Source organism: Melanostigma gelatinosum (assembly GCF_949748355.1).
Source record: "Melanostigma gelatinosum genome assembly, chromosome: 4".
Classification (NCBI taxonomy): domain Eukaryota; kingdom Metazoa; phylum Chordata; class Actinopteri; order Perciformes; family Zoarcidae; genus Melanostigma; species Melanostigma gelatinosum.
In genome coordinates, this window is record NC_136637.1 from 13701115 (window position 1) to 13727744 (window position 26630).

Sequence of the window (26630 nt, forward strand, 5' to 3'; positions counted from 1 at the left end):
AATTTCCCCCTCCACCTTCCAGACTGAAACATTTTAAAAGTCCCCGATTTATATCGTTAAGTGAATAGGAAGCAGCGCGCTACATTAAGGCAGAAAGACAATGAGTCCTGGTGTGACCTCAGTCTTAACACACGCTAAGAGCTCCGGAGACACATTTTCCACACACACACACACACACACACACACACACACACACACACACACACACACACACACACACACACACACACACACACGGTCTCCTGAGTACCAGCAACTAAACATTTACTCTCTTTTTCTTTCTTCCTCACACAGGCAGCAGTGCTATGAAGCAGCTACAAACAGAGTACAACTAATGTTTGTGCTGAGGCAGCACGTTGGCAGGTGTTTCACCGTAAGCCGCCCCACTGCACACAAAGCCTTAAATCACCTGGTTCCACGCTGCAGCGATTTCCTGCTGCTTGTCCACACCTTTTGTTAGACACATTCCAGAGGACACCGATTACCCAGAATGCACCACATCCAACTAACCTGGGGCGGATTCACTGTAGACTGTTATTGCCTAGCCATGGCTACCCTACAAACACTTCATTACAAAGCATAATAAAACATAAGCAAACATTCCTACTGTTAAAGGGAATTGTGAGAAGTTCCTTTACGTTAGCCTTCAAAACATCAGATGACTGACACCAGGATGACAATTGTTTTGTCCACCTTGCAAAGAAATGTGACTTAATAGCACCATACTGAAAATAGTCCCGTAACTATGGATTATTGTTATAAATAGATTCATCTTTTAGTCTACAAAACATCAGAAAACTGTGGAAAATGCACATCATAATTTCATGGTCTTTTGTCTGACCAGCAGGTTACTATAATGTAAGACGAGGAACCGCAGAAACCAGAAGAAATGTTCTTAAATGAAGAATCGAGTATCAAAAAAGTTGCAGATCAAACAAGCACACTGAGATACAAAAGATGCAGCAAAACAAATGCCTCTATACTGCAAAATCGCCTTACAATGCCCTCTTCATGGGCCATAATTAGGCCATTCAGTTACTGTATCTTCTGAACATCCTATTATGTGGCATAGAAACAAGCACAGTATTGTTAATTATCAATCCGTCGTCACCAGAACTTTAACAAAGTGTTCACTTTTAATCCTGAATGTCCAAATGGTGTCAGCTGTTTTCACTGTTTTGGGGCATATTGCTTTCAATTTATAGAGGCATGAGACAGAGACGTGCTATACAAACAGTTTCATTATGTTATCATTACACACACACACACACACACACACACACCATATTTCACTACCGAGGTATCTACAACGTGCAACACCAAGCCCGGACAGTCGACTGTCACCCACCCTTCTTGGTAGGAAGAAAAGAGAAAGTCCAACGATGTGGAACTGTCAAATAAACACAAACAAGCACACACAAACAGAGCTGCTACCACTTAGCAGGAGCCATGTGCCCTGAAAGCACTACCCTAACTAAAGAGAAGCTAAATGGGGGAGGGGGGGACACTGTTTCCATAAAGCCAGCAACTCTGACAAAATTGAGAACAAATCCTGAAAAAAAAGAGAAAACTCCTGTTGTTGATTAGCCACAGGTTAGCCGTCTTTCCCCCAGTGCCTCGAGTGTTTGTTGTTGGAGCTGCTTTGCGGTTTTCACAGCTATGGAGCAGCCGGGGAGGAATGCTCAGCTCTGAAACCTGAGATGCCTGAGGCTGCCTGGGCCACCGTGAGCCTGTGGCCTCCCCTGACCCACAGTCAAACCGTGAAACGTACACAGACACATTCACACCAGTAGAAAGGCGCACAGAGACAAATGCACGGCATCTGGGGTGCACCCTGGCTTCCCTCATCTGCTTCACCTCCTCCGGGTATAGGGCTGGGCAGTATGGAACAAAATACATGATGGAGCTGAGGAAGACCAACACTTATCCAGTGGATGTCCAGCACACTAGTAAATGCGTTACTGTCACTGTGTTTTAGTGTTCATTTCTTCAAAAACTTAACTAGAAAACAATTTCCAAACTAGCATTAGAATGATAGACGATAAACAAAATACATCCCACGTACATACATGCATGTTCTCCATCTGTCGAACCGATAAGACGTCTTAAACAACATCATTCTGAACCCTTTGCCTCATTAATCAAGCTGTGGAATAAAACCATTTTGTAGCAACAGCATGCCGAGTGCACAGTCAGCAATCCGTTTGGATGACTAATGAATCAAAGTGACACACGAGTCTGCATCGCTCTTCACAGCGTTCTGTCCAATGCCGAGTCAAAGGGAAGCGATGCGCGGCCCCGCCGATGGCGTCACACGAGCCAAGAAGCGCTGCGATCCGCCAACAAACTCAGGAGAGGCGAGTGCAAGCTGGGAAACATGGACGTGAACAAACACGGATCTAAATATAAATAAAATCAGCTTTGCGTTATGGAGGAAGGAAATACACTCAACATGTTTGTCAGACCTCAAGGATACACATGATGCGTTTTGGGGAGTAACACCGAATGTAAACATGACTCGTGTTTGTGTACAAAGGAAACTCTGCAGCGCCCCCATTAAAATAAAACATTTAACTGGATCCAAACAGGGAGGTTTTTTTCAACACTAAGCTCACAAGAAATGCACTAAAACTCCTCAAAGTCCATTGATCACAGAGCCTTAAGGGTAGTTCTTAAATCCATCCCCTTTGAGGTTAATCCTGACCACAGCCGAGTGGTTCACATGAATGACTAAACCTCAGTGGAAGCTCAAACTGCGGCTCGCTGAGATAAATACCAGAACCTGCGTTGTCCTACATTTGATATATGATGCTGGGTTGTTTGTTGTTGCGTCTAATTCTGTTGCTCATGTTTTTGAAGAACTGACTGAGCATTTAAGCTCTTTCCCAGCTTTATCCAGACGCAGAACCGAAGCTGCTCCTCTCTAGATTGCAACGTTGATTTGTTGAGTCCCACACAAAAGACAAACTCTCCACTTTATCATTTTGTTCCTCTTTCTTGGCTCCTCTTTGCAGCAGCTCAGCCATGGGAACCATCCATGTATATGGCATCCATTTAATTGGGCCTGCCTCTGCAGCTCCTCTGTCAGGCTCTCTTGGGGATGCTATAAACTACCCCAAGAGGCTCTTCGCATTTAAAGAGACTCTTCTGTTCTTAGTGGGGCAGAGACTAAAATCCAGACAGATGACCGACGACACCAGCCCGAAGACTGTGAGTCGTTTGCGTTTGTTTTTAGGGGAAACACATGGAGGAAGAGGCACAGAGGTGCAGGGCAAAAGAGAAGAACTGAAGGGGAATACGGAGCAGCCTGTGGGGAGGGGAAGGCAAGAGCGGGAAAGGAAAGGAAAAAGGAAGGCAGGAAAGAGGAAGTGGGAGCCGACAGCACTGGAATCACACTTTCAAAGGTTAGAGTGGAGCCGCAAGCGCAATTTAGAATGAGACTGGAGAGCGTGCACACAAAAAAAAAAAACGTACACACACACACACACACACACACACACACAGTCTGTCTGTCTGTCTTCAGGGCTTGTTGATCAGTGGGCCACGGTGTATTTGTGAATACACTAGAGGGCAAAATGGGAACACGGGCATGCATGTGAGCAAAGTCTAAGGTTGAGCTGTGTGCTCTTTAATGGTTCCTTCTTTCTTTTTGGCTGGCTCGTTGTGGGCGGGACTTATCAATTAACCCAGTGGCTCAGGTGTGATAAGGCTTCAGGGTAGCAGCGTCCGTGGGGGACAGACCCAGACACCGGAGACACCATTAGCTTTCGCCCTGAGAACTTAACGCCTATTCCCTCCAGCTCAGTTTTTCGTCTACTGACGCCGCCTGGTCGCTGCCAGCCGGCCTTCTCTTTCGATGCAACACTTTGTTTTGGGGAATGAACGTGCCCTCGTCATGTAAGAAACCAAACTGACAGTCGAGTCTTGTAATACAAGTCCAAGTGGCTATGAGCCAATGTGCGGACTGTGAATGCGGGCTACGCACAGGCCTGGTGTACGCATGTGGAGCTCCTCGACTGCTTATCGGTCACTACAGGCTGCTTGTTGTAGGAAATGTCTGAGCGTCTCGCACACATTTCACATGCACACGCTAGGCTGCCGGAGAGATGTTTTGGAGCCGGAGAGATTGGTTTCCATACAACTGACAGATAAAAGCCTAAAGCCCAAGGGAGAGTAACTGCTGCTTCCTCCATGCTGCTGGCATACAGCTCAGTCTTCCTCCTCCCCCTTGGCTTTTCCTCTCACCCTTGATGATGCCCCCCCCCCCCCCCCCCAGCCAACTCTCCGCTCATTGCACTACAAAGAGCTGGAGCCGGGGATGCACATCAGAGCGTCGCCTCTGATGTGCATGTGTGTAATGTTTTTTTCTTCAACTAGACCCTTTGCCATGTCTCCATCCCCGCCATCCCATCTCGATTTTTTTTTTTTTTATAAACACTACAAAGCAGAGTCAGGAAACCGGCAACTGGGAGTGTTAAAGCGAGGTGGAGGGAGAGAGGGAGAACAGTTTCTGCGTTTTCACAATACAATAAAAGTCAGAAATAATTGCACCTGCAATTTACAGCTCCATAACACAGAGCAGAACAACAGGAGAAAAGAGCATTTGTAGTCACTTTTTGTATCTAGATATATAGATAGATAGATATCAATTATAACTATGCACAACACAACCTCCGCTCCGTTATAAACCAGATAACATAACATGTTATACGTTATGCAACGCTCTGGTGAATCTTTGCACAGGCCTAAACATGGTTTCTCTTGGGTACGGTCACAATAGAAGGAAGCTAAGTTGATAAAAGCACGGCTGGAGACTCTCTCTTAATTAGTGGAATATATAGACGAGACTATTGTACGGTTACAGTTTGTGAAAAGGAGATACTGATCATACATATGTTTAAGGCCAAAACATTATTAAATTAAAGCAGTTTTCAGTTTCTCAAAACTAATCCTATTGAACAAGTTATTTTATAATAGTCTACAAATGATTAGAAAACATTTTATTACGGTGAAATGACACATGGCGGCATTACCTGGTGCCAAGAGATGAGAGCCAATCCAGCACCGGTAGGTAAGGCCTCACAGAGAATATAGAACTATATAATTACTCTCTGTTGCTCACATGTATCAGTCATTGGACATAAAGCACGTTTGTTAGCTTGGGGAGGTTGATTGGCATGTCTCTTCTTTAGAAAAAGTATTTTGACATACCTTCATATTTAACTATGAAGATAAGATTTTATGGAAAATAAAGGTAATCAATTAGTTCTCATTAATTCAACAAATCTCAGCAAATGCTTAAAGCACAACATACGGCCGGCAAATCCTGCTTTAGTGAGTGTGGAATGAACGTGAATTCATCAATGTTGTGACTATGGAACCATAAAAAAGGAGGGGTTAAACCAGAGGAGACATGTGTCTCTCTTACTGTAGTGGACATAGAGAACCCAAACCCTCGTTAATTAAGTGCGTCTCCATTACAGCCCAGTGGAGCAGGTTCGCTAATAAAATGAACGGCCGTCTGTGTCTGCCAACTGCTCGCTGCTGCATTTAAAAAGGTGCTGGGGGTTCATTTAATTAGCTTGAATCTAACTAACGGCGAACCTGAGGCAATGGCGCCAAAGCCCCGGCCCACACACTGCGTTAGAGAGAAAACAGTTCTTTTTTTAAGGCAAAGTGTAAATCCCAGGCTGCACTGCTTCACAGAGGGCTGCGATAATTTGAAATCCTGATCTAACCACATTTATTTGGTTTCCAATGTGCACTTTGGTGGAAAGTGCTGCCAGATCTGTGAATTGCCTGGAAATCCTGAAAAAGAAAATTACAAATTGCAATTGAGTGGGTCCTGATCCAAGCACTAAGGGCGTGGTGATGGTTTCAGCCAGCTTTGGTACATGAAGTTCAGACTGGGAACCTTTTCAACATCCAAGTCCAGGACCTTGGACAAATATCACATTGACCACATATGATGACTTTTCAATGTGGACAGCTTATATAAAAAATACGTTTTCAAACTTTTTCCGCCAGAGTCGGTCATTTTATTTCTCGGTCATCCGCCCTCTTGATGAGGCATGCAATTTTAAAGAGCAGTAACTTGTACATTTACCAGCATGTATTTAACTTAGAACAACAATGTATGGATCATTATCTTCAGTACGTGCATAGAGCGGTCAGAAAAGGCAACAAGGAAAGAGACCTGGGTTGGCTCATTTACATAAATGTTTGGAGAAATGTTCCTTTATGTAAACCATAGTTTAAGTTTGATACGTATTTATCAGATGAGCACAAACACGCGTTCACAATTGAAATGACTGGATAATGGAAGTATGATTTTTGGTATGAAATTCCTGTTGGCTTGTTATGTATAAGGGCTTTAAATATTACTTTCATAATGAAGTCCTCAGACGATACATTTATTTCATTATTATTTGGTCGATAAACCGAGGACAATGTCCACCACAACACCCTAAGAGTCATCAATTGTCTCTTTTTGTGTTCAAAACCCCAAAATATACGGTCAAATATAATGGACGACTAAGAAAAGCAGCAAATTCTCACATTCAAGAATGTGGAACTTTTTGGGCATTTCTCTTGGCAGCTCTATTATGTGTAGTTGGGGGTTGCATTTTTCAGGCCCTTGGTTCCATCTACGTTTCTAAAATCAACTACCTTTAATATTTTTGTTAGTCACACTTCTTGAGCTGACAAGCTTGAAAACCCCAAAGTGACTGTGCTCTCAAAAAATGGTTCATCAAAACAGCCACCCGTCTAAAAACACATCAAAACACCAATATGTTGTTAAATGACGGCCAGGAAACATCTCATAGCACTACCACACGTTACCAACTCCTGAAAGAGAGAGAAACTGAGACTTACACAAGTGTTTCAAACTCACATTTACAGATGCCATAGATATTATTCATGAGAAACTTGAGTACAAAGACCTCTAACTGGACTTTAGCTCCCTCTGCCTGATTCAACCAGGGTCTCGTCCAGTCCAATGCAGTGGGAGGGTGAAGCCTGTCAGCTATCGGGTGCTGAGGTTCTGAAATAACAAGACCCCCTTTTGTCCAAACAGCATCGGGGCCAAGAGAGCGAGAGAGAGCGAGAGACACCACCGTGCAGATCCTAACAACCTCCCCCCTACACCTACCCGAGAGGCTCTCTGTCTCAGCTTGGGATGTTTGCTCTCCCTCTCCACCAGACAGGATATAATGCTTTCCACATGTGAGAGAAAAATGGGAGGGAGGAGGGTGGAGGAGAGGGAGAAGGGAGAAGAGAGAACTGTGGAGAAGTGGGGGCAGAAAAGAGAACAGAGAGATAACAGAGCCGTGGTAACAACCAATGCCTCTTATTTATATGCTATATCTGAACAAAGATCACCACGATTCAGCCTTTATATGGCAGTGAGTAATAAAGAGGCCGTGAAATCTGAGAGAAGTGGATATGATCTAACATGACCACTGACATAGATCCAACATACACTTCAATTCATTTTGTTGATGCAACCAAACAACTTTTTGCAGCCAACTCTAAACATTCATTTGGTGTTGAAATAAGTAAATCCAGATGAAACACGATTATAGAGGACCCACGCTGCAGACACTTTCCCTTTTGGTGAAATCAAACATACTTAGTGTCGCTCCATTTAGCCCCCATGCAGGACTAAGGATTGTAATGAACTATCTGAATTGAGGCTCGGCTAGAGTCCGAAAATAAGGCATTGTGACTCCATTGAGAGAGATAACCTAGCAGTTTAGTGAGAGTAAATTAGGTTCCTTCCTTCTTTCTCTCTCTCACCATCACACAGTGTTCATTGAGAAGTAAGGGGAGTAAATGACAGGAGGCATACAGAGAGATATTAGCCGCGTTTCCATTGTCTAGCAAACTTTAAGCAAACTTTTTAAATGTCACAAAAAAAGAAGAAATGCGAATTAGCATTTCCATTAACTGGTTTGGAGCGAATTAACTCTGGTAGAGAGTAGTTTGGTCTGAAGTTGGTGCTATAGGCTACGCTTTACATAATCCTCCAGTCAACAGAGTAGAAGTAGAGGTTGGGATCCAGAAACAAAACAAGTCAGCTTGGCCATCTAACCATCTACGAGAGATAAATGGAGAGATGGCTTCAAGAATTTCTTCAAACTGGGCGAGTTTTAATCCAGTCAGCTACTAATGTTTCATGTTGTCCAGAGATGGAGGTTAAGTGTTCGCACTTTATGCGAATATCCAGGAAGACACAGACGGCAGAAACCTCTCATGCGAGTTAAATGACAGCTGAGTCAGAATGTATTTGGCAAAAACAACCTGAGGGGTTTGAATTTGAATTTTGACGTTTCCATGCAGCTTTTCTCATGCAATACTTCAAAATGCCAATAAAAGTATGTGAATGGAACCAAAACGGTCTGAAGTTCTGTGACAAAAACACAATGCTCCAGCTTTCTCCTCTTAGCACACACTAGACTGAGTGCATATATAAAGTGCATGTGGTAAGAGACTTTGTGTGCGGGTCATTAGCTTAAAGTTTCCCCGACACAAGGCCATATATATATATATATATATATATATATATATATATATATATATATATATATGTCTGAAAGCAGCAACACTTAAAGTATGTAGATCAGTAGCTCCAGGTCAGCAGTGCATTATGGGAATAGCAACTTGCTGTTAAAGTGGAGCCAATGTGAAAACTTTCCAAAGACAGATCAAAGCTGCATACCTGAGCTCCTCCATTTAGCGGATAAAATCTAGTGAAAGAGGATGAAAGCAAAATCTCACACACTGCGGTCAAAGAAGTCAGACGCAGGAATGCAAGACAATGAGAAAACGCTGTGTTTTTATAAGGGCTTTTAAATGTTCCTCCACATTAAAAAAGGCCCATACATGATGGTGTTTGACTGTGGTCTCACAACATGGCAGGGACTGAAAGACGATGGTAGTTAAACCATGAACCAATCGATGCCGAGTGAGTCTTGTGAATAGCTTGGGACTACGGAAGTACTGTGCTCATTCCATGAACGACTTCATGAGTAGAATGCTAGTAAATGACTGTGTAGACCGGGGTCACGGAGTTTATGAACTAAACAAGAGCCTCTGCTGTGAATCGTGGTTGGCTAATGTGTGCTATACATTCCTTTAATCATCACTCGAGACCTATAGTGGGGTCACGTGCATGTTTACAGGGGATACCCTTTAGTTAGGAATAGATAGTGACATCTTGCATTATTCAAAGAAAGCATGGACTGTCTGACGCTTAAAAATCTCAATGACAAAATAAAATCTTTCAGAATCAACAGATTCAACTGAGACATGACTGAAGCAAACAGGCGGCGCAGCAGTGGAAACACTTAACCTCTGGGCCGGGCTTCAGCCACCTCAGGGGCCCCAATGCCAGCCTGCCCGGCACCCTCTGGCACCACGAGTCCCAGTCACACGCTCATGATACACCCTGTCGGGACCAAAACTTCATACCGACTCCTCAGAGATGTCAAAGGGATCAGAAAAGGTGTGTAGGTGTGTGTGTGTGTGTGAGAAAGAACTGGAGACTGATAGACTGGAAGTCAAGGGTCAAAGAAAACGCAGAGAAAGAGAAACGGAGACACCCAGCGGCAATAAATTCAGAACTTTGATTTATAGGCTTCCTGCCAAAAGAGCCCCGCTCTCAGCCAAGTGAGAGGATGTTCAGAGGGGGCGCCTGCACTATCCTGGATTATCTTCACATTCCTGTGCTGTGGACTCATCCATTAGGCTTCTACTTGCAGTTGACAAGCATCCCTATATGAACAATAGACACTAAATCGATACAAATGGTGTCATTTAATAATGAGAAAATAAGACACTGTGTTCTTGAATATGTGCCATTAAAAAAATTTTAAATCTTAAAATGAGAGGTGGTGAGAATCAAACCTATGGAAAGTTACTGAGGAACAAAAGAGAAGAATAAGGACAGCAGAAATTGCCTAAACTACTATACTGTGTGTGTGTGTGTCTCAGGCAGGTGAATGTGAAGGAGCAGCAGAAAAAAAAACCAGACTAACAGAGGAACAGATCGGAGAGATGGGTCGGAGAGATAAAGACGGTAAAGGGCCTAGGACAGAGAGGGGGGGAAATGTTCCCGGGGTGGTCCCCTTCTCAGGTTTCTGAGCACCATGTGAGATCATGTCTGGCCACTGTTATAAGGTCTCTCTACAGACGGGGCGCTTTGTTCTACTCCATGTATTCTTTGGGCAGTTACACGCTCTGATTGATAGAGGCATGTGTCGCTCCGCAGAGAGGCTTACGCTACGTACGACACCGGTTCTGCCTTTGCCAAGACAAACTAGTACAGCCTGGTCATGCTGACACTTGCGTTCACACCAGTAACCCGGAACTAACCTAGTGACCTAATACACTCAACGGGCTGATGTAGCATCCTGAGTATAACTATTTTAGTGTGACGTCTTCCTGCTACCGAACCGATGCTTCATTATTTCGAATGATTCATTGCATCATTTCTTTAAAAGGGATTTCGGCAGGAGACTACACTCTTTTGGCACCTCAGTTTATTACGCTTTTCTATTTTTGTTACTTGAGTTACCAAAACAATAAAAATATTCTGAGCAGAAAAATGCACTTCATCCCTGTGGATTTACTTTTGCCGTCTCAAAACATGATGAGCAGGAGTTTCTTCAGATAGATCTAGCATAAGCGAATTGTTTAAAAAAATGTCGGCTGTCCCGACCCGTTAACCAGCAGACAATATTAATAAACAATATCAGGCAATGGTCACATCTGACATATCAGAGATTTCTGTTTGGCTAGTTTACAGGATAGTAAGTGAACTTACTGGCGACTAGTTTTGTCTGAAAATGCTGATTTTGCAGTTGCTATGTGACTGCAAGAAGTGCATCCTGCATGGTACGGCCCTTTGGTCAGTTCTGGTCCATTCACCAAGTCACAAATCATGTTTTCTAGTAGTAGTACTACTATCCAGCCATGCAGATAATTTAGAAGAACTGTAAGACAAAAAACTAAGTTGTAGTTCATCAGGTTAATGCAGAGACCTTGACATCTAAAGTGTTCATTGGTTCGTTTCTTCAACAGAAAACAGTTCACATTGAGGTCGACTAAAGACTCCTTTGAGAGAAATGCTCATTACCCAGACATGTGATCAGTGCAACAGGTGCCAAAAACACATTTATTAAAGAATCACTTGAGACTATTATGAATGTAAAAAAATAATCAGAGTAGAGCAATGCGCGCCAAAGCGTAACACAGTACCGCATAGCATACACTTTATGACATGAGATGATTAACTGGATGCAGGATTTGTGTTGACTACTCAGCGTGCCGAAGGAGGCAACCTGGGAGCTGTGGTGAGGAAAGCCCATGCCTGGCTTCATAACAGAAATACATATACATGCGCATTTATGTCATGTAGACACAGGTACAAATGACACATTTACACAGATGCACCATGCACACAATGGCAAAGCACATCTCATATAACATGACACGCTGCCAACGCACACACATAAAATAAACGCACATTAAGACACAAACCTCTTTTTTCCCCCTGCGCTATCGTGCTGATGCAGTTGAGTAACTCACTAACACAAGTTGGATCAGAAGCGGTCTAAGAAGTCAGCAGAGAGTGGTGGAAGAAGCACTCCGATCTTTTACGTGAATTAAAGTAGCAACACACCACACTGCAGCAAGAAATACTCCGTTACAAGTTACCAGAGTCCTGCCTTCAAAATTGTACTTCTGTAGTTAAGTATTGGTAACCAAATATACTTGAGCTACTGAAAGTAAAAGTACTCATCATGCAAAATAATGTATACGTTTATATTATTTTTAATATATATTATATTTTTAATCAAAATATTACAAAGTAAGTAGTAACTAAAGTTATCAATTAAATGCAGTGGAGTATAAATATAAAGCAACGTAAAATGTAAATAGAGTTGAGTACAAGGACCTCTTAAGTGCATTACTTGAGTGAATGTACTGCACATCTAGAGAATGACGAGGTGACCGGTTTAAGCGGGAGAGTGAATAAAGAACAAAAGGAAAGAGGACATTGATGTCGGTAGGAAACAGACGATGGACAGAAGATCCTGCCAAGAGAGAAATATCACCGTTGATGACTGACAATTTATTATAGTGACCCGATGAAATAAAAACGTATGAAACAAATAGGTTTGGAGATATGTTAGAGAGAGGTGATGTTTGGGGGGGGGGGAGGTGAGGAGGAAGACAGTGGGGGGGAATAAATGCAAACAAAGAAACGATCAGAAATGTGCACCAGTTGGTTTTGGTTCAGGCGATGTTAGTATTCCCTCAAACTCCCACAAACAGCTTCGACTAGAAACTAGAGTTTGGTAAAAAAAAAAAGGCTTCACACACAACTTGAAATTTCAAACAATGACAGTGTATTCCTACATTGAACACTCATAAGCGTGCAAACCTTTATCAAGAAAGCAAAACACAACCCCGGTGTCTGAGATACACATCAGACATCCCTCAGCCCTGGAACAGCTTTTCATTGAAAACATTGAATAAAAAACAAAAAAGGGCCTCAATGTATTATAAATTACAATGAATTTAAAGTGGTTGTACTAGAACTCACATCTCAGGCATTAAAATAATAATCACAAATGTAATTAAAGCTGCGAGCAGCGATGGGCGGGCCCTCGCAATATGCACGTCGGGGTGCCGGCGGGACTCCGGCCTGCGCGGCCGAGAACGTCCGCGACCGTCGGACGGCGCGAGGACTCTGGCTGATGCTGCCATTTAGTTCTGTGACCGTCAGACACTGCATGCAGGTTTAGAGCATGGCCCCAATATACTTTTATTTAAGTCCATATGTGATACATGTTCCCACCAAATTTCATACATCTAGGTCAAACGTACTGCGAGGGCTGCTTCGTCGAAATTTTGTAGGGGGCGCTATTGAGCCGATTTGCCACTCTGAACCAATAAAATCATATTCCCTAACTACATTTCGGCCTTGTAATCTACTTGCCAAGTTTTCTTATGTTTCGAGCATTTTTAGCCTGTCAAAATGACCTTCGTTGTTAACGGCGAAGACTGCATCGCCACGGCAACGGCGTTCGACGAAACATCAAAAACTTCATGATCTGGCATTATGAACTTCTTGTATTTGTGTGGAACAAATTTGATATTGATTTGATTTACCTACTGAGAGAAACAAGCCAAAGTATCAAGACTTTAACTTCCTGTTACCAGTAGGTGGCGCTATGACTATGATTCAAAATTGGCCTGCAGATGTCTTCAGGCCTGGAGTCTAATCAAGCATGTGAAATCTGGTAAAGATCTGATGACGTGGAGTCGAGATACATCAGTTTATTCGTTCATGGCGAAGGATCGAAATTCGCCGAGCCGCCACGTCGCCGCCCTTCAGTAACTTCTTACAATCTTCACAACGAAGCATTATCAAGGTCTTAAGGCTTGTTTGACAACATTTGAGAGGGATCTGATTAATCTGTGAGGAGCAGGATGTCAAAGTACGCAGCGTACAACTTCCGGTTGCCACTAGGTGGCGCTATCAGTTTGATTCAAAATTATCATATAGATGTGTTCCGGCTCAGGATGTTATGACATATGAGAGATTTTGAGCAGATTCGACAATGTACGGCCGAGTTACAACAACTTCCTGTTTCGTGGCGAATGGTGTTTCTTTGACGCCACGCCACGGCCACATAGTTCGATAACTTTTTGATCTTTGAGTAAGTTTTCACTGCCAAGGTCTCAAGAGCAGACTAGCCGAATCTGAAGTCAATCGGGTCAAATCTCTGGGAGGAGTTCGTTAAAGTATGACGCCTTGAAACGGTCAAAAAACGTCATAAAAGCATAAATGGCCGACTTCCTGTTTGGTTTAGAGAAAACGGCCAAGAGGATTTTTTGTGCGTCTCATCACGTTCCACATACCTACCAAATTTCATAGAGCTGGGTGAATCCTGACGTTGGGGCTACTCAATAGGGGGCGCTAGCGAGCCAATATTTCATACCGCAGCTGGACACCCCAATCAGACTGCAATTTTCGCAAATTCTGGCTTGCGTGCCAAATTTCACAACATTCCCAATATCCCAAGCACCTCCTTTTTGCGACGAAACACTAAAAATAAGAATAAGAATAAGAATTAAAGCTGCGAGCAGCGATGGGCGGGCCCTCGCAATATGCACGTCGGGGTGCCGGCGGGACTCCGGCCTGCGCGGACGAGAACGTCCGCGAGCGTCGGACGGCGCGAGGACTCTGGCTGATGCTGCCATTCAGTTCTGTGACCGTCAGACACTGCATGCAGGTTTAGAGCATGGCCCCAAGAGACTTTTATTGAAGTCCATATGCGATACATGTTCCTACCACATTTCATACATCTAGGTCAAACGTACTGCGAGGGCTGCTTCGTCGAAATTTTGTAGGGGGCGCTATTGAGCCGATTTGCCACTCTGAACCAATGAAATCATATTCTATAACTACATTTCGGGCTTGTAATCTGCTTGCCAAGTTTGCTTATGTTTCGAGCATTTTTAGCCTCTCAAAATGACCTTCGTTGTTAACGCCGAAGAATGCGTCGCCACGGCAACAGCTTTTCACGAAACAACAAGCTTTGAGTAACTTTTCATCACAAAGGTCTTTAGACTGTACCGACCAAATTTGAAGTTGATCTGATTAATTCCCTAGGAGAAGTTCGTTAAAGTGCAGCGCCTGGAAATGACAAAAACGACACTAGAAATTCATAAGAAATGCAAAATGGCTGACTTCCGGTTGGGTTTAGAGCATGGCCCCAAGAGACTTTTATTGAAGTCCATATGTGATACATATTCCTACCACATTTCATACATCTAGGTCAAACGTACTGCGAGGGCTGCTTCGTCGAAATTTTGTAGGGGGCGCTATTGAGCCGATTTGCCACTCTGAACCAATAAAATCATATTCCGTAACTACATTTCGGCCTTGTAATCTACTTGCCAAGGTTGCTTATGTTTCGAGCATTTTTAGCCTCTCAAAATGACCTTCGTTGTTAACGGCGAAGACTGCATCGCCACGGCAACGGCGTTCGACGAAACATCAAAAGCTTCAAGATCTGGCATTATGAACTTCTTGTATTTGTGTGGAAGAAATTTGATATTGATTTGATTTACCTACTAAGAGAAACAAGCCAAAGTATAAAGACTTTAACTTCCTGTTAGCAGTAGGTGGCGCTATGACTATGATTCAAAATTGGCCTGCAGTTGTCTTCAGGCCTGGAGTCTAATCAAACACGTGAAATCTGGTAAAGATCTGATGATGTGGAGTCGAGTTACATCAGTTTATTCGTTCATGGCGAAGGATCGAAATTCGCCGAGCCGCCACGTCGCCGCCCTTCAGTAACTTCTTACAATCTTCACAATGAAGCATTATCAAGGTCTTAAGGCTTGTTTGACAACATTTGAGAGGGATCTGATTAATCTGTGAGGAGCAGGATGTCAAAGTACGCAGCGTACAACTTCCGGTTGCCACTAGGTGGCGCTATCACTATGATTCTAAATTATCATATAGATGTGTTCCGGGTCAGGATCTTATGACATATGAGAGATTTGGAGCAGATTCGACAATGTACGGCCAAGTTACAACAACTTCCTGTTTCGTGGCGAATGGTGTTTCTTTGACGCCACGCCACGGCCACATAGTTCGATAACTTTTTGATCTTTGAGTAACTTTTCACTGTCAAGGTCTCAAGAGCAGACTCGCCGAATCTGAAGTCAATCGGGTCAAATCTCTGGGAGGAGTTCGTTAAAGTATGACGCCTTGAAACGGTCAAAAAACGTCATAAAAGCAACAATGGCCGACTTCCTGTTTGGTTTAGAGAAAACGGCCAAGAGGATTTTTGGTGCGTCTCATCACGTTCCACATAACTACCAACTTTCATACAGCTGGGTGAATCCTGATGTCGGGGCTACTCAATAGGGGGCGCTAGCGAGCCAATATTTCATACTGCAGCTGGACACCCCAATCAGACTGCAATTTTCGCAAATTCTGGCTTGCGTGCCAAATTTCACAACATTCCCAATATCCCAAGCACCTCCTTTTTGCGACGAAACACTAAAAATAATAATAATTAAAGCTGCGAGCAGCGATGAGCGGGCCCTCGCAATATGCACGTCGGGGTGCCGGCGGGACTCTGGCCTGCGCGGCCGAGAACGTCCGCGACCGTCGGACGGCGCGAGGACTCTGGTTGATGCTGTCATTCAGTTGCGTGACCGTCAGACACTGCATGCAGGTTCAGAGCATGGCCCCAACATACTTTTATTTAAGTCCATATGTGATACATGTTCCTACCAAATTTCATACATCTCTGTGAAACGTACTGCGAGGGCTGCTTCGTTGAAATTTTGTAGGAGGCGCTATTGAGCCGATTTGCCACTCTGAACCAATAAAATCATATTATACAACTACATTTTGGGCTTTAAATGTGTATGCCAAGTTTGCTTATGTTTCGAGCATTTTTAGCCTCTCAAAATGACCTTCGTTGTTAACGGCGAAGAATGCGTCGCCACGGCAACAGCTTTTCACGAAACAACAAGCTCTGAGTAACTTTTCATCACAAAGGTCTTTAGACTGTACCGACCAAATTTGAAGTTGATCTGATTAATTCCCTAGGAGGAGTTCGTTAAAGTGCAGCGCCTGGAAATGACAAAAACGACACTAGAAATTCATAAGAAATGCAAAATGGCTGACTTCCGGTTGGGTTTAGAGCATAACCCCAAGAGACTTTTATTTAAGTCCATATGCGATACATGTTCCTACCACATTTCATACATCTAGGTCAAACGTACTGCGAGGGCTGCTTCGTCGAAATTTTGTAGGGGGCGCTATTGAGCCGATTTGCCACTCTGAACCATTAAAATCATATTCCCTAACTACATTTCGGCCTTGTAATCTACTTGCCAAGTTTGCTTATGTTTCGAGCATTTTTAGCCTGTCAAAATTACCTTCGTTGTTAACGGCGAAGACTGCATCGCCACGGCAACGGCGTTCGACGAAACATCAAAAACTTCATGATCTGGCATTATGAACTTCTTGTATTTGTGTGGAACAAATTTGATATTGATTTGATTTACCTACTAAGAGAAACAAGCCAAAGTATAAAGACTTTAACTTCCTGTTACCAGTAGGTGGCGCTATGACTATGATTCAAAATTGGCCTGCAGATGTCTTCAGGCCTGGAGTCTAATCAAGCATGTGAAATCTGGTAAAGATCTGATGATGTGGAGTCGAGATACATCAGTTTATTCGTTCATGGCGAAGGATCGAAATTCGCCGAGCCGCCACGTCGCCGCCCTTCAGTAACTTCTTACAATCTTCACAACGAAGCATTATCAAGGTCTTAAGGCTTGTTTGACAACATTTGAGAGGGATCTGATTAATCTGTGAGGAGCAGGATGTCAAAGTATGCAGCGTACAACTTCCGGTTGCCACTAGGTGGCGCTATCACTATGATTCTAAATTATCATATAGATGTGTTCCGGGTCAGGATGTTATGACACATGAGAGATTTGGAGCAGATTCGACAATGTACGGCCGAGTTACAACAACTTCCTGTTTCGTGGCGAATGGTGTTTCTTTGACGCCACGCCACGGCCACATAGTTTGATAACTTTTTGATCTTTGAGTAAGTTTTCACTGCCAAGGTCTCAAGAGCAGACTAGCCGAATCTGAAGTCAATCGGGTCAAATCTCTGGGAGGAGTTCGTTAAAGTATGACGCCTTGAAACGGTCAAAAAACGTCATAAAAGCAAAAATGGCCGACTTCCTGTTTGGTTTAGAGAAAACGGCCAAGAGGATTTTTTGTGCGTCTCATCACGTTCCACATACCGACCAAATTTCATACAGCTGGGTGAATCCTGATGTTGGGGCTACTCAATAGGGGGCGCTAGCGAGCCAATATTTCATACCGCAGCTGGACACCCCAATCAGACTGCAATTTTCGCAAATTCTGGCTTGCGTGCCAAATTTCACAACATTCCCAATATCCCAAGCACCTCCTTTTTGCGACGAAACACATAAAATAATAATAATAAGAATAATAAACATTAGAAATTCAATAGGTCCTCCGCTCCGACTACGTCGGTGCTCGGGCCCTAATAATAATAATAAACATTCGAAATTCAATAGGTCCTCCGCTCCGACTACGTCGGTGCTCGGGCCCTAATTAAAGCTGCGAGCAGCGATGGGCGGGCCCTCGCAATATGCACGTCGGGGTGCATGCACGTCGGGGTGGCGGCGGGACTCCGGCCTGCGCGGCCGAGAACGTCCGCGACCGTCGGACGGCGCGAGGACTCTGGTTGATGCTGTCATTCAGTTCCGTGACCGTCAGACACTGCATGCAGGTTCAGAGCATGGCCCCAATATACTTTTATTTAAGTCCATATGTGATACATGTTCCTACCAAATTTCATACATCTAGGTGAAACGTACTGCGAGGGCTGCTTCGTTGAAATTTTGTAGGGGGCGCTATTGAGCCGATTTGCCACTCTGAACCAATAAAATCATATTCCATGACTCCATTTCAGCCTTGTAATCTACTTGCCAAGTTTGCTTATGTTTCGAGCATTTTTAGCCTCTCAAAATGACCTTCGTTGTTAACGGCGAAGAATGGGTCGCCACGGCAACAGCTTTTCACGAAACAACAAGCTTTGAGTAACTTTTCATCACAAAGGTCTTTAGACTGTACCGACCAAATTTGAAGTTGATCTGATTAATTCCCTAGGAGGAGTTCGTTAAAGTGCAGCGCCTGGAAATGACAAAAACGACACTAGAAATTCATAAGAAATGCAAAATGGCTGACTTCCGGTTGGGTTTAGAGCATAACTCCAAGAGACTTTTATTGAAGTCCATATGTGATACATGTTCCTACCACATTTTAATACATCTAGGTCAAACGTACTGCGAGGGCTGCTTCGTCGAAATTTTGTAGGGGGCGCTATTGAGCCGATTTGCCACTCTGAACCAATAAAATCATATTCTGTAACTACATTTCGGCCTTGTAATCTACTTGCCAAGTTTGCTTATGTTTCGAGCATTTTTAGCCTCTCAAAATGACCTTCGTTGTTAACGGCGAAGACTGCATCGCCACGGCAACGGCGTTCGACGTAACATCAAAAGCTTCGTGATCTGGCATTATGAACTTCTTGTATTTGTGTGGAAGAAATTTGATATTGATTTGATTTACCTACTAAGAGAAACAAGCCAAAGTATAAAGACTTTAACTTCCTGTTACCAGTAGGTGGCGCTATGACTATGATTCAAAATTGGCCTGCAGATGTCTTCAGGCCTGGAGTCTAATCAAACACGTGAAATCTGGTAAAGATCTGATGATGTGGAGTCGAGTTACATCAGTTTATTCGTTCATGGCGAAGGATCGAAATTCGCCGAGCCGCCACGTCGCCGCCCTTCAGTAACTTCTTACAATCTTCACAACGAAGCATTATCAAGGTCTTAAGGCTTGTTTGACAACATTTGAGAGGGATCTGATTAATCTGTGAGGAGCAGGATGTCAAAGTACACAGCGTACAACTTCCGGTTGCCACTAGGTGGCGCTATCACTATGATTCTAAATTATCATATAGATGTGTTCCGGGTCAGGATGTTATGACATATGAGAGATTTTGAGCAGATTCGACAATGTACGGCCGAGTTACAACAACTTCCTGTTTCGTGGCGAATGGTGTTTCTTTGACGCCACGCCACGGCCACATAGTTCGATAACTTTTTGATCTTTGAGTAACTTTTCACTGCCAAGGTCTCAAGAGCAGACTAGCCGAATCTGAAGTCAATCGGGTCAAATCTCTGGGAGGAGTTCGTTAAAGTATGACGCCTTGAAACGGTCAAAAAGCGTCATAAAAGCAAAAATGGCCGACTTCCTGTTTGGTTTAGAGAAAACGGCCAAGAGGATTTTTTGTGCATCTCATCACGTTCCACATACCTACCAAATTTCATATAGCTGGGTGAATCCTGATGTTGGGGCTACTCAATAGGGGGCGCTAGCGAGCCAATATTTCATACCGCAGCTGGACACCCCAATCAGACTGCAATTTTCGCAAATTCTGGCTTGCGTGCCAAATTTCACAACATTCCCAATATCCCAAGCACCTCCTTTTTGCGACGAAACACTAAAAATAATAATAATTAAAGCTGCGAGCAGCGATGGGCGGGCCCTCGCAATATGCACGTCGGGGTGCCGGCGGGACTCCGGCCTGCGTGGCCGAGAACGTCCGCGACCGTCGGACGGCGCGAGGACTCTGGCTGATGCTGCCATTTAGTTCTGTGACCGTCAGACACTGCATGCAGGTTTAGAGCATGGCCCCAATATACTTTTATTTAAGTCCATATGTGATACATGTTCCCACCAAATTTCATACATCTAGGTCAAACGTACTGCGAGGGCTGCTTCGTCGAAATTTTGTAGGGGGCGCTATTGAGCCGATTTGCCACTCTGAACCAATAAAATCATATTCCCTAACTACATTTCGGCCTTGTAATCTACTTGCCAAGTTTGCTTATGTTTCGAGCATTTTTAGCCTGTCAAAATGACCTTCGTTGTTAACGGCGAAGACTGCATCGCCACGGCAACGGCGTTCGACGAAACATCAAAAACTTCATGATCTGGCATTATGAACTTCTTGTATTTGTGTGGAACAAATTTGATATTGATTTGATTTACCTACTGAGAGAAACAAGCCAAAGTATCAAGACTTTAACTTCCTGTTACCAGTAGGTGGCGCTATGACTATGATTCAAAATTGGCCTGCAGATGTCTTCAGGCCTGGAGTCTAATCAAGCATGTGAAATCTAGTAAAGATCTGATGATGTGGAGTCGAGATACATCAGTTTATTCGTTCATGGCGAATGATCGAAATTCGCCGAGCCGCCACGTCGCCGCCCTTCAGTAACTTCTTACAATCTTCACAACGAAGCATTATCAAGGTCTTAAGGCTTGTTTGACAACATTTGAGAGGGATCTGATGAATCTGTGAGGAGCAGGATGTCAAAGTACGCAGCGTACAACTTCCGGTTGGCACTAGGTGGCGCTATCACTATGATTCTAAATTATCATACAGATGTGTTCCGGGTCAGGATGTTATGACATATGAGAGATTTGGAGCAGATTCGACAATGTACGGCCGAGTTACAACAACTTCCTGTTTCGTGGCGAATGGTGTTTCTTTGACGCCACGCCACGGCCACATAGTTCGATAACTTTTTGATCTTTGAGTAACTTTTCACTGCCAAGGTCTCAAGAGCAGACTAGCCGAATCTGAAGTCAATCGGGTCAAATCTCTGGGAGGAGTTCGTTAAAGTATGACGCCTTGAAACGGTCAAAAAACGTCATAAAAGCAAAAATGGCCGACTTCCTGTTTGGTTTAGACAAAACGGCCAAGAGGATTTTTTGTGCGTCTCATCACGTTCCACATACCGACCAAATTTCATACAGCTGGGTGAATCCTGATGTTGGGGCTACTCAATAGGGGGCGCTAGCGAGCCAATATTTCATACCGTAGCTGGACACCCCAATCAGACTGCAATTTTCGCAAATTCTGGCTTGCGTGCCAAATTTCACAGACTTCCCAATATCCCAAGCACCTCCTTTTTGCGACGAAACACTAAAAATAATAATAATAATTAAAGCTGCGAGCAGCGATGAGCGGGCCCTCGCTATATGCACGTCGGGGTGCATGCACGTCGGGGTGCCGGCGGGACTCCGGCCTGCGCGGCCGAGAACGTCTGTGACCGTCGGACGGCGCGAGGACTCTGGTTGATGCTGCCATTCAGTTCTGTGACCGTCAGACACTGCATGCAGGTTCAGAGCATGGCCCCAATATACTTTTATTTAAGTCCATATGTGATACATGTTCCTACCAAATTTCATACATCTAGGTGAAACGTACTGCGAGGGCTGCTTCGTTGAAATTTTGTAGGGGGCGCTATTGAGCCGATTTGCCACTCTGAACCAATAAAATCATATTATACAACTACATTTTGGGCTTTAAATGTGTATGCCAAGTTTGCTTATGTTTCGAGCATTTTTAGCCTCTCAAAATGACCTTCGTTGTTAACGGCGAAGACTGCATCGCCACGGCAACGGCGTTCGACGACACATCAAAAGCTTCATCATCTGGCATTATGAACTATTTGTGTGGAACAAATTTGATATTGATTTGATTTACCTACTAAGAGAAACAAGCCAAAGTATCAAGACTTTAACTTCCTGTTACCAGTAGGTGGCGCTATGACTATGATTCAAAATTGGCCTGCATATGTCTTCAGGCCTGGAGTCTAATCAAACACGTGAAATCTGGTAAAGATCTGATGATGTGGAGTCGAGTTACATCAGTTTATTCGTTCATGGCGAAGGATCGAAATTCCGTCGCCACGGCAACAGCTTTTCACGAAACAACAAGCTTTGAGTAACTTTTCATCACAAAGGTCTTTAGACTGTACCGACCAAATTTGAAGTTGATCTGATGAATTCCCTAGGAGGAGTTCGTTAAAGTGCAGCGCCTGGAAATGACAAAAACGACATGAGAAATTCATAAAAAATGCAAAATGGCTGACTTCCGGTTGGGTTTAGAGCATAGCCCCAAGAGACTTTTATTGAAGTCCATATGCGATACATGTTCCTACCACATTTCATACATCTAGGTCAAACGTACTGCGAGGGCTGCTTCGTCGAAATTTTGTAGGGGGCGCTATTGAGCCGATTTGGCACTCTGAACCAATAAAATCAGATTCTGTAACTACATTTCGGCCTTGTAATCTACTTGCCAAGTTTGCTTATGTTTCGAGCATTTTTAGCCTCTCAAAATGACCTTCGTTGTTAACGGCGAAGACTGCATCGCCACGGCAACGGCGTTCGACGAAACATCAAAAGCTTCATGATCTGGCATTATGAACTTCTTGTATTTGTGTGGAAGAAATTTGATATTGATTTGATTTACCTACTAAGATAAACTAGCCAAAGTATAAAGACTTTAACTTCCTGTTACCAGTAGGTGGCGCTATGACTATGATTCAAAATTGGCCTGGATATGTCTTCAGGCCTGGAGTCTAATCAAACACGTGAAATCTGGCAAAGGTCTGATGATGTGGAGTCGAGTTACATCAGTTTATTCGTTCATGGCGAAGGATCGAAATTCGCCGAGCCGCCACGTCGCCGCCCTTCAGTAACTTCTTACAATCTTCACAAGGAAGCATTATCAAGGTCTTAAGGCTTGTTTGACAACATTTGAGAGGGATCTGATTAATCTGTGAGGAGCAGGATGTCAAAGTACGCAGCGTACAACTTCCGGTTGCCACTAGGTGGCGCTATCACTATGATTCTAAATTATCATATAGATGTGTTCCGGGTCAGGATGTTATGACATATGAGAGATTTGGAGCAGATTCGACAATGTACGGCCGAGTTACAACAACTTCCTGTTTTGTGGCGAATGGTGTTTCTTTGACGCCACGCCACGGCCACATAGTTCGATAACTTTTTGATCTTTGAGTAACTTTTCACTGTCAAGGTCTCAAGAGCAGACTCGCCGAATCTGAAGTCAATCGGGTCAAATCTCTGGGAGGAGTTCGTTAAAGTATGACGCCTTGAAACGGTCAAAAAACGTCATAAAAGCAAAAATGGCCGACTTCCTGTTTGGTTTAGAGAAAACGGCCAAGAGGATTTTTGGTGCGTCTCATCACGTTCCACATAACTACCAACTTTCATACAGCTGGGTGAATCCTGATGTCGGGGCTACTCAATAGGGGGCGCTAGCGAGCCAATATTTCATACTGCAGCTGGACACCCCAATCAGACTGCAATTTTCGCAAATTCTGGCTTGCGTGCCAAATTTCACAACATTCCCAATATCCCAAGCACCTCCTTTTTGCGACGAAACACATAAAATAATAAGAATAATAATAATAAACATTCGAAATTCAATAGGTCCTCCGCTCCGACTACGTCGGTGCTCGGGCCCTAATAATAATAAACATTCGAAATTCAATAGGTCCTCCGCTCCGACTACGTCGGTGCTCGGGCCCTAATTAAAGCTGCGAGCAGCGATGGGCGGGCCCTCGCAATATGCACGTCGGGGTGCATGCACGTCGGGGTGGCGGCGGGACTCCGGCCTGCGCGGCCGAGAACGTCCGCGACCGTCGGACGGCGCGAGGACTCTGGTTGATGCTGTCATTCAGTTCCGTGACCGTCAGACACTGCATGCAGGTTCAGAGCATGGCCCCAATATACTTTTATTTAAGTCCATATGTGATACATGTTCCTACCAAATTTCATACATCTAGGTGAAACGTACTGCGAGGGCTGCTTCGTTGAAATTTTGTAGGGGGCGCTATTGAGCCGATTTGCCACTCTGAACCAATAACATCATATTATACAACTACATTTTGGGCTTTAAATGTGTATGCCAAGTTTGCTTATGTTTCGAGCATTTTTAGCCTCTCAAAATGACCTTCGTTGTTAACGGCGAAGACTGCATCGCCACGGCAACGGCGTTCGACGAAACATCAAAAGCTTCATGATCTGGCATTATGAACTATTTGTGTGGAACAAATTTGATATTGATTTGATTTACCTACTAAGAGAAACAAGCCAAAGTATCAAGACTTTAACTTCCTGTTACCAGTAGGTGGCGCTATGACTATGATTCAAAATTGGCCTGCATATGTCTTCAGGCCTGGAGTCTAATCAAACACGTGAAATCTGGTAAAGATCTGATGATGTGGAGTCGAGTTACATCAGTTTATTCATTTATGGCGAAGGATCGAAATTCCGTCGCCACGGCAACAGCTTTTCACGAAACAACAAGCTTTGAGTAACTTTTCATCACAAAGGTCTTTAGACTGTACCGACCAAATTTGAAGTTGATCTGATGAATTCCCTAGGAGGAGTTCGTTAAAGTGCAGCGCCTGGAAATGACAAAAACGACATGAGAAATTCATAAAAAATGCAAAATGGCTGACTTCCGGTTGGGTTTAGAGCATAGCCCCAAGAGACTTTTATTGAAGTCCATATGCGATACATGTTCCTACCACATTTCATACATCTAGGTCAAACGTACTGCGAGGGCTGCTTCGTTGAAATTTTGTAGGGGGCGCTATTGAGCCGATTTGCCACTCTGAACCAATAAAATCATATTCTATAACTACATTTCGGCCTTGTAATCTACTTGCCAAGGTTGCTTATGTTTCGAGCATTTTTAGCCTCTCAAAATGACCTTCGTTGTTCATGGCGAAGACTGCATCGCCACGGCAACGGCGTTCGACGAAACATCAAAAGCTTCATGATCTGGTATTATGAACTTCTTATATTTGTGTGGAACAAATTTGATATTGATTTGATTTACCTACTAAGAGAAACAAGCCAAAGTATAAAGACTTTAACTTCCTGTTACCAGTAGGTGGCGCTATGACTATGATTCGAAATTGGCCTGCAGATGTCTTCAGGCCTGGAGTCTAATCAAGCATGTGAAATCTGGTAAAGATCTGATGATGTGGAGTCGAGATACATCAGTTTATTCGTTCATGGCGAAGGATCGAAATTCGCCGAGCCGCCACGTCGCCGCCCTTCAGTAACTTCTTACAATCTTCACAACGAAGCATTATCAAGGTCTTAAGACTTCTCTCACAACATTTGAGAGGGATCTGATTAATCTGTGAGGAGCAGGATGTCAAAGTACGCAGCGTACAACTTCCGGTTGCCACTAGGTGGCGCTATCACTATGATTCTAAATTATCATATAGATGTGTTCCGGGTCAGGATGTTATGACATATGAGAGATTTTGAGCAGATTCGACAATGTACGGCCGAGTTACAACAACTTCCTGTTTCGTGGCGAATGGTGTTTCTTTGACGCCACGCCACGGCCACATAGTTTGATAACTTTTTGATCTTTGAGTAACTTTTCACTGCCAAGGTCTCAAGAGCAGACTAGCCGAATCTGAAGTCAATCGGGTCAAATCTCTGGGAGGAGTTCGTTAAAGTATGACGCCTTGAAACGGTAAAAAAACGTCATAAAAGCAAAAATGGCCGACTTCCTGTTTGGTTTAGAGAAAACGGCCAAGAGGATTTTTTGTGCGTCTCATCACGTTCCACATACCTACCAACTTTCATACAGCTGGGTGAAACCTGATGTTGGGGCTACTCAATAGGGGGCGCTAGCGAGCCAATATTTCATACCGCAGCTGGGCACCCCAATCAGACTGCAATTTTCGCAAATTCTGGCTTGCTTGCCAAATTTCACAAACTTCCCAATATCCCAAGCACCTCCTTTTTGCGACGAAACACTAAAAATAATAATAATTAAAGCTGCGAGCAGCGATGGGCGGGCCCTCGCAATATGCACGTCGGGGTGCATGCACGTCGGGGTGCCGGCGGGACTCCGGCCTGCGCGGCCGAGAACGTCCGCGACCGTCGGACGTCGCGAGGACTCTGGTTGATGCTGCCATTCAGTTCTGTGACCGTCAGACACTGCATGCAGGTTCAGAGCATGGCCCCAACATACTTTTATTTCAGTCCATATGTGATACATGTTCCTACCACATTTCATACATCTAGGTCAAACATACTGCGAGGGCTGCTTCGTTGA

The 26630-nt window shown here is 43.9% G+C and overlaps 1 protein-coding gene across 1 annotated transcript in view; it reads right to left on the reverse strand.

Moving 5' to 3' along the window:
- Window positions 1–26630, reverse strand: part of cachd1 (cache domain containing 1) — a 126936-nt gene that overhangs the window by 46118 nt on the left and 54188 nt on the right. The gene's annotated exons all lie outside the window — the stretch shown is intronic.